Source organism: Rhipicephalus microplus, unplaced genomic scaffold (genome assembly GCF_043290135.1).
Source record: "Rhipicephalus microplus isolate Deutch F79 unplaced genomic scaffold, USDA_Rmic scaffold_550, whole genome shotgun sequence".
Classification (NCBI taxonomy): Eukaryota; Metazoa; Arthropoda; class Arachnida; order Ixodida; family Ixodidae; genus Rhipicephalus; species Rhipicephalus microplus.
The window spans coordinates 22,501-35,000 of NW_027465110.1; the positions used below are offsets into that span (position 1 = coordinate 22,501).

A 12,500-nucleotide genomic window follows, 5' to 3' on the forward strand; every position below is an offset into this window, starting at 1 on the left:
AAACCGCGCAAAGTACGAAAGGAACCGCGCGGTAGGGGCTCGAGACAAAGCTCGGCCCTAAACCGCGCCAAGTACGGAAGGAACGGCGCGGAGAGGGCTCGAGACAAAGCTCGACCCTAAACCGCGCCAAGTACGGAGGGAACAGCGCGGCTAAGGGCTCGAAACAAACCCTAAACCGCGCCAAGTACGGAGGGAACAGCGCGGCTAAGGGCTCGAAACAAACCCTAAACCGCGCCAAGTACGGAAGGAACGGCGCGGAGAGGGCTCGAGACAAAGCTCGACCCTAAACCGCGCCAAGTACGGAGGGAACAGCGCGGCTAAGGGCTCGAAACAAACCCTGAACCGCGCCAAGTACGAAAGGAACGGCGCGCAGTAGGGGTTTAAAACAAAGCTGGTCCCAAAACCGCGCCAAGTACGAAAGGAACAGCGCGGTCGAGACTCGGAAGAAAAAGCTTTCAAAGTGTCGTAGCACGATGCACACTGCTGTTCGTGTGGAACAAACGTGACTACCGTGCTGTACGGTGGAGTTCTGTGCGCAAAAGCGGCGGGTGTGTTTCTAAGCACCACAGCGTTGTGTCAAAAAAGAGGTGCCTGAGAGAAACGCATGCGACTGCCGTGCTTTGCGGCATAGCACCGTGCGCAAAAACGGTGCGCATGCAAGAGGTGTCAGAGCTAGCGAACTTTTGCCACGAGCACCACGAGCAACAGGTCACTAAAAGCCTATAGATGACGGTGTTGGAGGAAAAGAAAAATATCGAGAAAGCACTGCGGTGTGCCGTGCGTAGGGACGGGCGCGCGTGCCACATGCCGCCGAAATATGGGTGTCGGAGAAAACAGAGTGCCGCGCGTAACGAGGGGCGCGCGTGTTACAGAGAGATATGCCCAAACGCATGAAAGTGTACGCAGGTGTCCTAAGGCAGTTTTTTTTTTTTTTCCTCATTTTGATGTCGCCCCGGCTGACGTGGTTTTCGTTTTTCCGTGCCGCCCCGGCTGACGCGGTTTTCGTTTTTCCGTGCCGCCCCGGCTGACGCAGTTTTTGCGCCGCCCCGGCTGACGCGGTTTTCGCGCCGCCCCGGCTGACGCGGTTCCGACTTTGCACTTTTTGGCTCACCCCGGCTGGCGGCCCACTCACTCGATCGCCAGGTCTGTTTGCCCCGGTGGTTCCACCGCCAGGCTTAAGCGCGAACTTTTTTTGTTTGTTTTCTTTTGATTAAGCGCAAGCTTTTTTCTTTGTTTTCTTTTGATTAAGCGCGGGCTTTTTTCTTTGTTTTTTTTGCATTCGCCCCGGCAGACGCGGTTTTTGCGCCGCCCCGGCTGACGCGGTTTTTGCCGCCCCGGCTGACGCAGTTCGGACTTAGCACTTTTCGGCTGTGCCTGGCTGGCGGCCCACTCACTCGATCGCCATGTCTGTTTGCCACAGTTTTCCCGGTGGTGCCGCACCCGGGCTCGCCCCGGCTGACGCGGTTTCGTGCCGCCCCGGCAGACGCGGTTTTCGCGCCGCCCCGGCTGACGCGGTTTCGTGCCGCCCCGGCAGACGCGGTTTTTTGCCGCCCCGGCAGACGCGTTTTTTTTTTCTTTCGCCCCGGCTGACGCAGTTTTCGCGCCGCCCCGGCAGACGCGGTTTTCGCGCCGCCCCGGCAGACGCGGTTTTTTGCGCCGCCCCGGCTGACGCAGTTCGGACTTGGCACTTTTTGGCTGAGCCTGGCTGGCGGCCCACTCACTCGATCGCCATGTCTGTTTGCCACAGTTTTCCCGGTGGTGCCGCACCCGGGCTCGCCCCGGCTGACGCAGTTTTCGCGCCGCCCCGGCTGACGCGGTTTCGTGCCGCCCCGGCAGACGCGGTTTTTTGCGCCGCCCCGGCTGACGCGGTTTTTTGCCGCCCCGGCTGACGCAGTTCGGACTTGGCACTTTTCGGCTGTGCCTGGCTGGCGGCCCACTCACTCGATCGCCATGTCTGTTTGCCACAGTTTTCCCGGTGGTGCCGCACCCGGGCTCGCCCCGGCAGACGCGTTTTTTTTTTTTCTTTCGCCCCGGCTGACGCAGTTTTCGCGCCGCCCCGGCAGACGCGGTTTTCGCGCCGCCCCGGCAGACGCGGTTTTTTGCGCCGCCCCGGCTGACGCAGTTCGGACTTGGCACTTTTTGGCTGAGCCTGGCTGGTGGCCCACTCACTCGATCGCCATGTCTGTTAGCCACAGTTTTCCCGGTGGTGCCGCACCCGGGCTCGCCCCGGCTGACGCAGTTTTCGCGCCGCCCCGGCTGACGCGGTTTCGTGCCGCCCCGGCAGACGCGGTTTTCGCGCCGCCCCGGCTGACGCGGTTTTTGCCGCCCCGGCTGACGCAGTTCGGACTTAGCACTTTTCGGCTGTGCCTGGCTGGCGGCCCACTCACTCGATCGCCATGTCTGTTTGCCACAGTTTTCCCGGTGGTGCCGCACCCGGGCTCGCCCCGGCTGACGCAGTTTTCGCGCCGCCCCGGCTGACGCGGTTTCGTGCCGCCCCGGCAGACGCGGTTTTCGCGCCGCCCCGGCTGACGCGGTTTCGTGCCGCCCCGGCAGACGCGGTTTTTTGCCGCCCCAGCTGACGCAGTTCGGACTTAGCACTTTTTGGCTGAGCCTTGCTGGCGGCCCACTCACTCGATCGCCATGTCTGTTTGCCACAGTTTTCCCGGTGGTGCCGCACCCGGGCTCGCCCCGGCAGACGCGTTTTTTTTTTTCTTTCGCCCCGGCTGACGCAGTTTTCGCGCCGCCCCGGCAGACGCGGTTTTCGCGCCGCCCCGGCAGACGCGGTTTTTTGCGCCGCCCCGGCTGACGCGGTTTTTTGCCGCCCCGGCTGACGCAGTTCGGACTTGGCACTTTTTGGCTGAGCCTGGCTGGCGGCCCACTCACTCGATCGCCATGTCTGTTTGCCACAGTTTTCCCGGTGGTGCCGCACCCGGGCTCGCCCCGGCTGACGCAGTTTTCGCGCCGCCCCGGCAGACGCGGTTTCGTGCCGCCCCGGCAGACGCGGTTTTTTGCGCCGCCCCGGCTGACGCGGTTTTTTGCCGCCCCGGCTGACACGGTTCGGACTTTGCACTTTTCGGCTGTGCCTGGCTGGCGGCCCACTCACTCGATCGCCATGTCTGTTTGCCACAGTTTTCCCGGTGGTGCCGCACCCGGGCTCGCCCCGGCAGACGCGTTTTTTTTTTTTTTTTCTTTCGCCCCGGCTGACGCAGTTTTCGCGCCGCCCCGGCTGACGCGGTTTCGTGCCGCCCCGGCAGACGCGGTTTTTTGCGCCGCCCCGGCTGACGTGGTTTTTGCCGCCCCGGCTGACGCAGTTCGGACTTTGCACTTTTTGGCTGAGCCTGGCTGGCGGCCCACTCACTCGATCGCCATGTCTGTTTGCCACAGTTTTCCCGGTGGTGCCGCACCCGGGCTCGCCCCGGCAGACGCGTTTTTTTTTTTTCCTTCGCCCCGGCAGACGTGGTTCCCCCCCCCCCCCTCCGTCTTTCTTTTTGTTTTTTTTTTTCGCCGCGGCTGAAGTGGATTTTTCGGTGCCTCGACGCCCCGGTAGTCGCGGTTTTTCCGTTTCCGCACGGCCCCGGCTGACGCTGCTCGGTCACAGTCGCCTTTTGTGGTGATTGCAGACTTCTTGAGCGCGGGTGTTTTTTTTTTTTGTTGTTGTTGTTGTTTTATTACGCATTCGCTCCAGCAGACGCTGTTTAGACTTTTTGTTTCCTCTTTTATCCTGCGACGAGGTGACGAGGTTTATTCGGTGCCCCGCCGCCCCGGCTGAAGTGATTTTTCCTGTCCCGTGCCGCCCCGGCTGACGCGGTTGGGACTTCGCGTTTGTTCGGCCGCCACGGGTTTTGGCGCACTCGCTCGGTTGCTTGTTGTTGCCACTTGTTGCGAACCCAGGTTTCTTGAGCGAGCGCGGGCGTTTTTTCTTCCTTTCTTTCTTTGTTCTATGTGTTAGCGAATCGGCCTTTAATATCACACGAGGACTCACAACCAACAATTTTCAGTTTGAAGTGTAAAAAATCTGCAGGTGTTGACGTAACTGACTTGCCCCGTACCCTTGAGTACATCCATGAAGTTCTCGTAGTACTACTAAATCGCATTATTCCAAGTGGAGAAATTCCCATAAACTTGCAAACCTCTACACGAAAATCGGTGCGCGTGATAAAGTTGAAAATTATCGTCCGATATCAAATGTGCCTTCTATAACACAAATTCTAGGAAAAAAAAAAAAAAAAACACTTGTTCGCCGTTTTCTGCGCCGTGACTGGCAGCACTCCGGCGAAGCGAAACGGGGTCGATTCGAGCACGATATCGGCGTCTTTCGACGTGCTCGCCGGCGACCGTCGCACGAGTACGTCGCACGAGCGCGTCTGCCGGGGCGCCGTTTGCGAAGCCGACGCAAAAGTGGGAACCGCCGCTCGGATGATCGCCGCTTTCGGCAGAGTGAGTGTTGGCACTCCGGGGAAGCGAAACAGCGTGAATGCGCCCACGAAATCGGCGTATTTTGAAGTGCCCGCCGGCGACCGTCGCACGAGTACGGTAAACCGCGTCAGCCGGGGCGTAGTTCGGGACGCCGACGAAAAAGTGGGAAGCGCAACTCGGATCTTCGCCGTTTTTGCAGGAGTGAGTGGCGGCCCTCCTGCGAGACCAAGAAGCATCGATTCGTGCACGAATTCGGCGCCTTTCGACGTGATCGCCGGCGACCGTCGCTCGAGTAGGGCAAACCGCGTCTGCCGGGGCGGGCTTCGGGACGCCGATGCGAAAGTGGGAAACGCTGCTCGGATGTTCGCCGTTTTTGGCCGAGTGAGTGCTGGCACACGGGCGAAGCCAAACGGGGCCGATTACGGCACGATATCGGCGTCTTTCGACGTGCCCGCCGGCGACCGTCGCACGAGTACGGTAAACCGCGTCAGCCCGGGCGGAGTTCGGGACGCCGATGCGAAAGTGGAGAACGCCGCTCGGATCTTCGCCGTTTTTGGAGGAGTGAGTGGCGGCACTCCGGAGAAGCCAGGGAGCGCCAATTAGCGCACGATATCGGCGTCTTTCGACGCGCTCGCCGGCGACCGTCGCACGAGTAGGGCAAACCGCGTCTGCCGGGGCGGGGTTTACGACGCCGACGCAAAAGTGGGAACCGCCGCTCGGATGTTGGCCGTTTTTGGCAGAGTGAGTGCTGGCACTCCGGCGACGCGAAAGAGCGCGAATGCGCCCACGAAAGTGGCGTATTTGGACGTGCGTGACGGCGACCGCTGCAGGAGTACGAAAAACCACGTCAGCCGGGGCGAGCGACACACGGCGGTCTGGGTGCTTATCGCTGCTATTATAGGGGCACCCCGGCAGACGCAGAAAAAAAAAAAAAAATTTTCGACCTTCTTTTTTGCTGGTCGAGCTCGGGTAACCCAGGTCGCAATGGGAGCCGCGCACGAAAGCGGCGTCGCGAGACGCGTTCGCGGTCGCTAGTCGCACGAGCTCGGCAACCGCGTCAGCCGGCGCGGAGTTCGGGATGCCGACGGCTAAGTGGGTACCGCTGCTCGGATGTTCGCCGTTTTTGGCCGAGTGAGTGCTGGCACTCCGGTGAAGCCAAGGAGCGCCAATTCGTGCACGATATCGGCGTCTTTCGACGTGCCCGCCGGCCACCGCCGCACGAGTACGGCAAACCGCGTCTGCCGGGGCGGGGTTCGCGACGCGTACGCAATAGTGGGAACCGTCGCTCGGATGTTCGTCGTCTTTGGCCGAGCGAGTGCTGGCACTCCGGCGAAGCGAAACGGGGCCGATTCGGGCACGATATCGGCGTATTTCGACGTGCTCGCCGGCGACCGTCGCACGAGTACGGCAAAGCGCGTCTGCCGGGGCGAGGTTTGCGACGCCGACGAAAAAGTGGGAAGCGCCGCTCGGATCTTCGCCGTTTTTGCAGGAGTGAGTGGCGGCCCTCCTGCGAGACCAAGAAGCATCGACTCGCGCACGATATCGGTGTCTTTCGACGTGCCCGCCGGCCACCGCCGCACGAGTACGGCAAACCGCGTATGCCGGGGCGGGGTTGGCGACGCCGACGCAAAAGTGGGAACCGCCACTAGGATGTTCGCCGTTTTTGGCAGAGTGAGTGCTGGCACTCCGGCGAAGCGAAAGAGCGCGAATGCGCCCACGAAAGTGGCGTGTTTGGACGTGCTTGACGACGACCACCGCAGGAAAACGAAAAACCACGTCAGCCGGGGCGAGCGACCCATGGCGGTCTGGGTGCTTATCGCTGCTATTATAGGGGCACCCCGGCAGACGCAAAAAAAAAAAAAAAATTTTTTTCGACATTCTTTTTTGCTCGTCGACCTCGGGTGACCCAGGTCGCAGTGGGAGCCGCGCACGAAAGCGGCGTCGCGAGACGGCTTCGCGGTCGCTAGTCGCACGAGCTCGGCAACCGCGTCTGCCGGGGCGGAGTTCGGGACGCCGACGGCTAAGTGGGAACCGCCGCTCGGATGTTCGCCGTTTGTGGCCGAGTGAGTGCTGGCACTCCGGCGAAGCCAAACGGGGCCGATTCCGGCACGATATCGGCGTCTTTCTACGTGCTCGCCGGCGACCGTCGCACGAGTACGGCAAAGTGCGTCTGCCGGGGCGGGGTTTGCGACGCGTACGCAATAGTGAGAACCGTCGCTCGGATGTTCGTCGTCTTTCGCCGAGCCAGTGCTGGCAATCCGGCGAAGCCGAACGGAGCCGATTCGGGCACGATATCGGCGTCTTTCCACGTGCTCGCCGGCGACCGTCGCACGAGTACGGTAAACCGCGTCAGCCGGGGCGGAGTTCGGGACGCCGATGCGAAAGTGGGAAGCGCCGCTCGGATCTTCGCCGTTTTTGGAGGAGTCAGTGGCGGCACTCCGGTGAAGCCAAGGTGCGCCAATTCGCGCACGATATCGGCGTCTTTCGACGTGCCCGCCGGCCACCGTCGCACGAGTACGGCAAACCTCGTCTGCCGGGGCGGGGTTTGCGACGCCGACGCAAAAGTGGGAACCGCCGCTCGGATGTTCGCCGTTTTTGGCAGAGTGAGTGCTGGCACTCCGGCGAAGCGAAAGAGCGCGAATGCGCCCACGAAAGTGGCGTGTTTGGACGTGCTTGACGACGACCACCGCAGGAAAACGAAAAACCACGTCAGCCGGGGCGAGCGACCCATGGCGGTCTGGGTGCTTATCGCTGCTATTATAGGGGCACCCCGGCAGACGCAAAAAAAAAAAAAATTTTTTTCGACATTCTTTTTTGCTCGTCGACCTCGGGTGACCCAGGTCGCAGTGGGAGCCGCGCACGAAAGCGGCGTCGCGAGACGGCTTCGCGGTCGCTAGTCGCACGAGCTCGGCAACCGCGTCTGCCGGGGCGGAGTTCGGGACGCCGACGGCTAAGTGGGAACCGCCGCTCGGATGTTCGCCGTTTGTGGCCGAGTGAGTGCTGGCACTCCGGCGAAGCCAAACGGGGCCGATTCCGGCACGATATCGGCGTCTTTCTACGTGCTCGCCGGCGACCGTCGCACGAGTACGGCAAAGTGCGTCTGCCGGGGCGGGGTTTGCGACGCGTACGCAATAGTGAGAACCGTCGCTCGGATGTTCGTCGTCTTTCGCCGAGCCAGTGCTGGCACTCCGGCGAAGCCGAACGGAGCCGATTCGGGCACGATATCGGCGTCTTTCCACGTGCTCGCCGGCGACCGTCGCACGAGTACGGTAAACCGCGTCAGCCGGGGCGGAGTTCGGGACGCCGATGCGAAAGTGGGAAGCGCCGCTCGGATCTTCGCCGTTTTTGGAGGAGTCAGTGGCGGCACTCCGGTGAAGCCAAGGTGCGCCAATTCGCGCACGATATCGGCGTCTTTCGACGTGCCCGCCGGCCACCGTCGCACGAGTACGGCAAACCTCGTCTGCCGGGGCGGGGTTTGCGACGCCGACGCAAAAGTGGGAACCGCCGCTCGGATGTTCGCCGTTTTTGGCAGAGTGAGTGCTGGCACTCCGGCGAAGCGAAAGAGCGTGAATGCGCCCACGAAAGTAGCGTATTTGGACGTGCTTGACGGCGACCGCCGCAGGAGTACGAAAAACCACGTCAGCCGGGGCGAGCGACCCACGGCGGTCTGGGTGCTTATCGCTGCTATTATAGGGGCACCCCGGCAGACGCAGAAAGAAAAAAAAAAATGGGGACATGGCGTGCGTCACCGTGCGGCTTCGCAGCGTTGCCGAAGTCGCCGAGCCCTTCGACTGAGCCGAACGGCGGACAGGGAACGTTGGTCGGCCGTTCTAACCTGTCGGTGCCACGCCGAGACGTCGTTAAGGAAAACCGCGTCGTGGGCCTCTACGACGCCGTCGAGTCGTTGTACGTTTGGTGTCCAGCGTGTCGGCGGCGAGTAGCGGACACGTCGTTCACGACTTCGGTCTTTCGCAGTCGACGCGAACTTGCGGAGAGTCGTGGTGCCTCACGTTTTCGGCAGAAACCGCGGCGGAATTTTCCCGTGCGTGCGCGCACGACCTCGGTGCTGTGCCGTCAGCGTAGTGTTGCACAAACTCGTGGCCTACCCAAGGTGCGGTACGTTTGCGGCCGTATCCTCGGTGGGAATTTCGTGAGTAGGGTCGCAAATTCTACGACCTCGGCGGGTTTGAGAGCGACGTAGACTTGTGGCACGCTCAACATGCCACACGTTTCGGGGCACACCCGCGGTGAAATTTTCTCGAGTACGCTCGTATTAGGGCCCAAGGAGGTCTGGGTACTTATCGCTGCTATTATGTGGGGGTTCTCGTGAGCGGCGTACGCGAAAGCGACCGGGTGTCTGATATGCGGCGGGCTTCGGCCTCGTCAAGCGTGTCCTCGGGTCTGCTCCAGGGGAATCCACGGCAGTCGTCTGCAGCCTCATCCGCTTGATGCGTTAGGGGCTGGTTGTCGGACGGTGCCGTTTTACCACGATATCGAGGTGTGTTCCGTGTCGTCCTCGGGCGATTCAGATGCGAAAGCGCCGAAGACGCGGGCGTGACCCGTCGTCTGGCGGCTTTGCAGTCTCGGCTCCGTTGCTAGTTCCGGCCGGTCCACCGACAGTGCAGCGGGCTTGGGCAACCCGCACGGCGCGACCGAGTCGATGCAACGAAAAAGAGCGAGCATGAACGTGCTTCTTGCCGCACGGCTCCCACTCGTCTTTCGGGAAGGTTGTGCCGTAGCGAGCTCGAACGCCGTCATCTCGGAGTGCAAAATAAGCGTGTTGGGGCGCCTGAAGGTGGCCTCCGCCGCACACAGACTGCGTCCGGCCCGCCGAGGGCGAGGACGGACGCGCAGTCGAACGATTACCTGGTTGATCCTGCCAGTAATCATATGCTTGTCTCAAAGATTAAGCCATGCATGTCTAAGTACATGCCGAAATAAGGCGAAACCGCGAATGGCTCATTAAATCAGTTATGGTTCCTTAGATCGTTTCTTCCTACTTGGATAACTGTGGCAATTCTAGAGCTAATACATGCAGTGAGCCTGGAGCCCTTTGGGTAACGGGTGCTTTTATTAGACCAAGATCGATCGGGTTTCGGCCCGTATTGTGTGGTGACTCTGGATAACTTTGTGCTGATCGCATGGCCACGAGCCGGCGACGTTTCTTTCAAGTGTCTGCCTTATCAACTTTCGATGGTAGGTTACTTGCTTACCATGGTTGTTACGGGTAACGGAGAATCAGGGTTCGATTCCGGAGAGGGAGCCTGAGAAACGGCTACCACATCCAAGGAAGGCAGCAGGCGCGCAAATTACCCACTCCCGGCACGGGGAGGTAGTGACGAAAAATAACAATACGGGACTCTTTTGAGGCCCCGTAATTGAAATGAGTACACTCTAAATCCTTTAACGAGGATCAATTGGAGGGCAAGTCTGGTGCCAGCAGCCGCGGTAATTCCAGCTCCAATAGCGTATACTAAAGCTGCTGCGGTTAAAAAGCTCGTAGTTGGATCTCAGTTCCAGACGAGTAGTGCATCTACCCGATGCGACGGCTCGGACTGAACATCATGCCGGTTCTTTCTTGGTGCACTTCATTGTGTGCCTCGAGATGGCCGGTGCTTTTACTTTGAAAAAATTAGAGTGCTCAACGCAGGCGAGTCGCCTGAATAAACTTGCATGGAATAATAGAACAAGACCTCGTTTCTGTTCTGTTGGTTTTTGGAATACGAGGTAATGATTAAAAGGGACGGACGGGGGCATTCGTATTGCGGCGCTAGAGGTGAAATTCTTGGACCGTCGCAAGACGAACTACTGCGAAAGCATTTGCCAAGAATGTTTTCATTGATCAAGAACGAAAGTCAGAGGTTCGAAGGCGATCAGATACCGCCCTAGTTCTGACCATAAACGATGCCAACCAGCGATCCGCCTGAGTTACTCAAATGACTCGGCGGGCAGCTTCCGGGAAACCAAAGTATTTGGGTTCCGGGGGAAGTATGGTTGCAAAGCTGAAACTTAAAGGAATTGACGGAAGGGCACCACCAGGAGTGGAGCCTGCGGCTTAATTTGACTCAACACGGGAAAACTTACCCGGCCCGGACACTGGGAGGATTGACAGATTGAGAGCTCTTTCTTGATTCGGTGGATGGTGGTGCATGGCCGTTCTTAGTTGGTGGAGCGATTTGTCTGGTTAATTCCGATAACGAACGAGACTCTAGCCTATTAAATAGGTGCGGGGTTCCCAGCACCTTACAACCTTCTTAGAGGGACAAGCGGCTCCTAGCCGCACGAAACAGAGCAATAACAGGTCTGTGATGCCCTTAGATGTCCGGGGCCGCACGCGCGCTACACTGAAGGAAGCAGCGTGTCTTTATCCCTGTCTGAAAAGACTGGGTAACCCGTGGAACTTCTTTCGTGATTGGGATAGGGGCTTGCAATTGTTCCCCTTGAACGAGGAATTCCCAGTAAGCGCGAGTCATAAGCTCGCGTTGATTACGTCCCTGCCCTTTGTACACACCGCCCGTCGCTACTACCGATTGAATGATTTAGTGAGGTCTTCGGACCGATGTCCGGCGCGGCCTTTCGGTTGCGCCGGTCTGTTGGAAAGATGACCAAACTTGATCATTTAGAGGAAGTAAAAGTCGTAACAAGGTTTCCGTAGGTGAACCTGCGGAAGGATCATTAACGGATTGTGAAGGGTGAGCGCCTCAGCTGCGTCTGCGCCCGACACTTTCTGCCGCTGACCCCGTTTGGACGCGGGGTCGGCTTTTCCCCACGGGGCTGCCTGAATGTGGAGCGGCACCCCGTGACAAATTGTTGCGCCCAGCGGACGCCAACACCGCGACCTTGGACGGTCGGCCAGGTGGCGGACGCGGGTACAAACGGCGCAACGCACTCATAGGTCGGCTTTCGACCCGCCACTGCACCGTGGCTCGAAGCGCTCGAAATGCGCGACCCGACCGCTGCGGGACCGCCTAGTACTGTAAACAGGAGCGGCGGAGCGCGAACGGCGAGTCGTGGTTACGTCGGTAGAAGGCGAGGCTGCGCGTTCCCGAAACGCCAGCCGAGTGCCCTCCCGACCGTTCGAGCGTGCAAGAACGAGACCCGACAATCGCGCGGCGACTGCCAAGTACGAGAGGAACGGCACAAGCGTCGGCGGTCGGTCAAGGAACTGGCGATGTGACGGGTCCGCTGTGCACCAGTGCATACCGTCCCGCCGTCCGCGGCAAGCGCCTCCGCGTCCTCGGGTGACGGAGGCTGCCGGTCGGTTCTTGCAGGCGAGGGATCTCGCTGGCACCGGTTCGCGTTGACGCGCGGCCGGTCATGGCACGGCGATGCGACGGCCGAGGTGCGCAGTACTCGATGGAGGAACCGCACGCTCCGATGACCGTCCCGCCCTCCGCGGCGTATGCGTACCGACCGTAATGGTTGCAGCAGCGCCGGCCGGCTTTTGAATTCGCCACACGAAACACGGTGCGAGATCGCGGTTAGGGGAGCGTCGACGTTGCCAGGCGTTTTGCTTGCTGCCGAGGGAAAGGCGGCACGGCCACGTCGCGCTCGTCGCGATTAGCGGGTCTGCGCGCTTTGGGAAGGTGCCGCAACGACTTGCCGAAAGAGGAAGCACGGAAGAACGAGGGACTTGGACGTCCCGACAATTGAACGCACTTGCGGCCAGGCCCTTGCTGGCTTCGTTCTTCCGCCTCGAGTAGGCTCGTACGCGGCTCCGGCGCCGAAAGTGGTCCTTGGCACCGACTTCGGTGGACGTGGGAAGTGCCGCGCAAGTACGGCGCGCCTGGCTCCACCTGTTGGCTAAAGTAGGCAGCCGGATCGGCATTTTGGTGTGCGGTGGCAAACCGTGGATGCGAAAAAAGCTTGTGCGATTTCGTGGAACAAAAAGCGGGGGTCCCCCTTTTTATGCGGAGGAGACCGACCCGCCCGCCGTGGTGAACCGCGACGCCACGGTAAAAACGGGAGAGGCTTGTCGATGGGACCGTGCATCCCGCGCTCCACGGAGGCCGGGAGGCGGCCGCCCGAGGAAATGTGTAGCCGTCGAGGCCCGCATCTGCGTGCACTCTTATCCAAATGGGTGT

General features: G+C 60.4%; 1 non-coding gene across 1 annotated transcript; it reads left to right on the forward strand.

Annotated features, from left to right (window-relative positions):
* The first annotated feature begins 9,279 nt into the window (after positions 1-9,279).
* Positions 9,280-11,094, forward strand: LOC142795108 (small subunit ribosomal RNA). The gene has a single exon (XR_012892764.1). It is a non-coding gene; the product is annotated as a small subunit ribosomal RNA (ribosomal RNA).
* Positions 11,095-12,500: the final 1,406 nt, after the last annotated feature.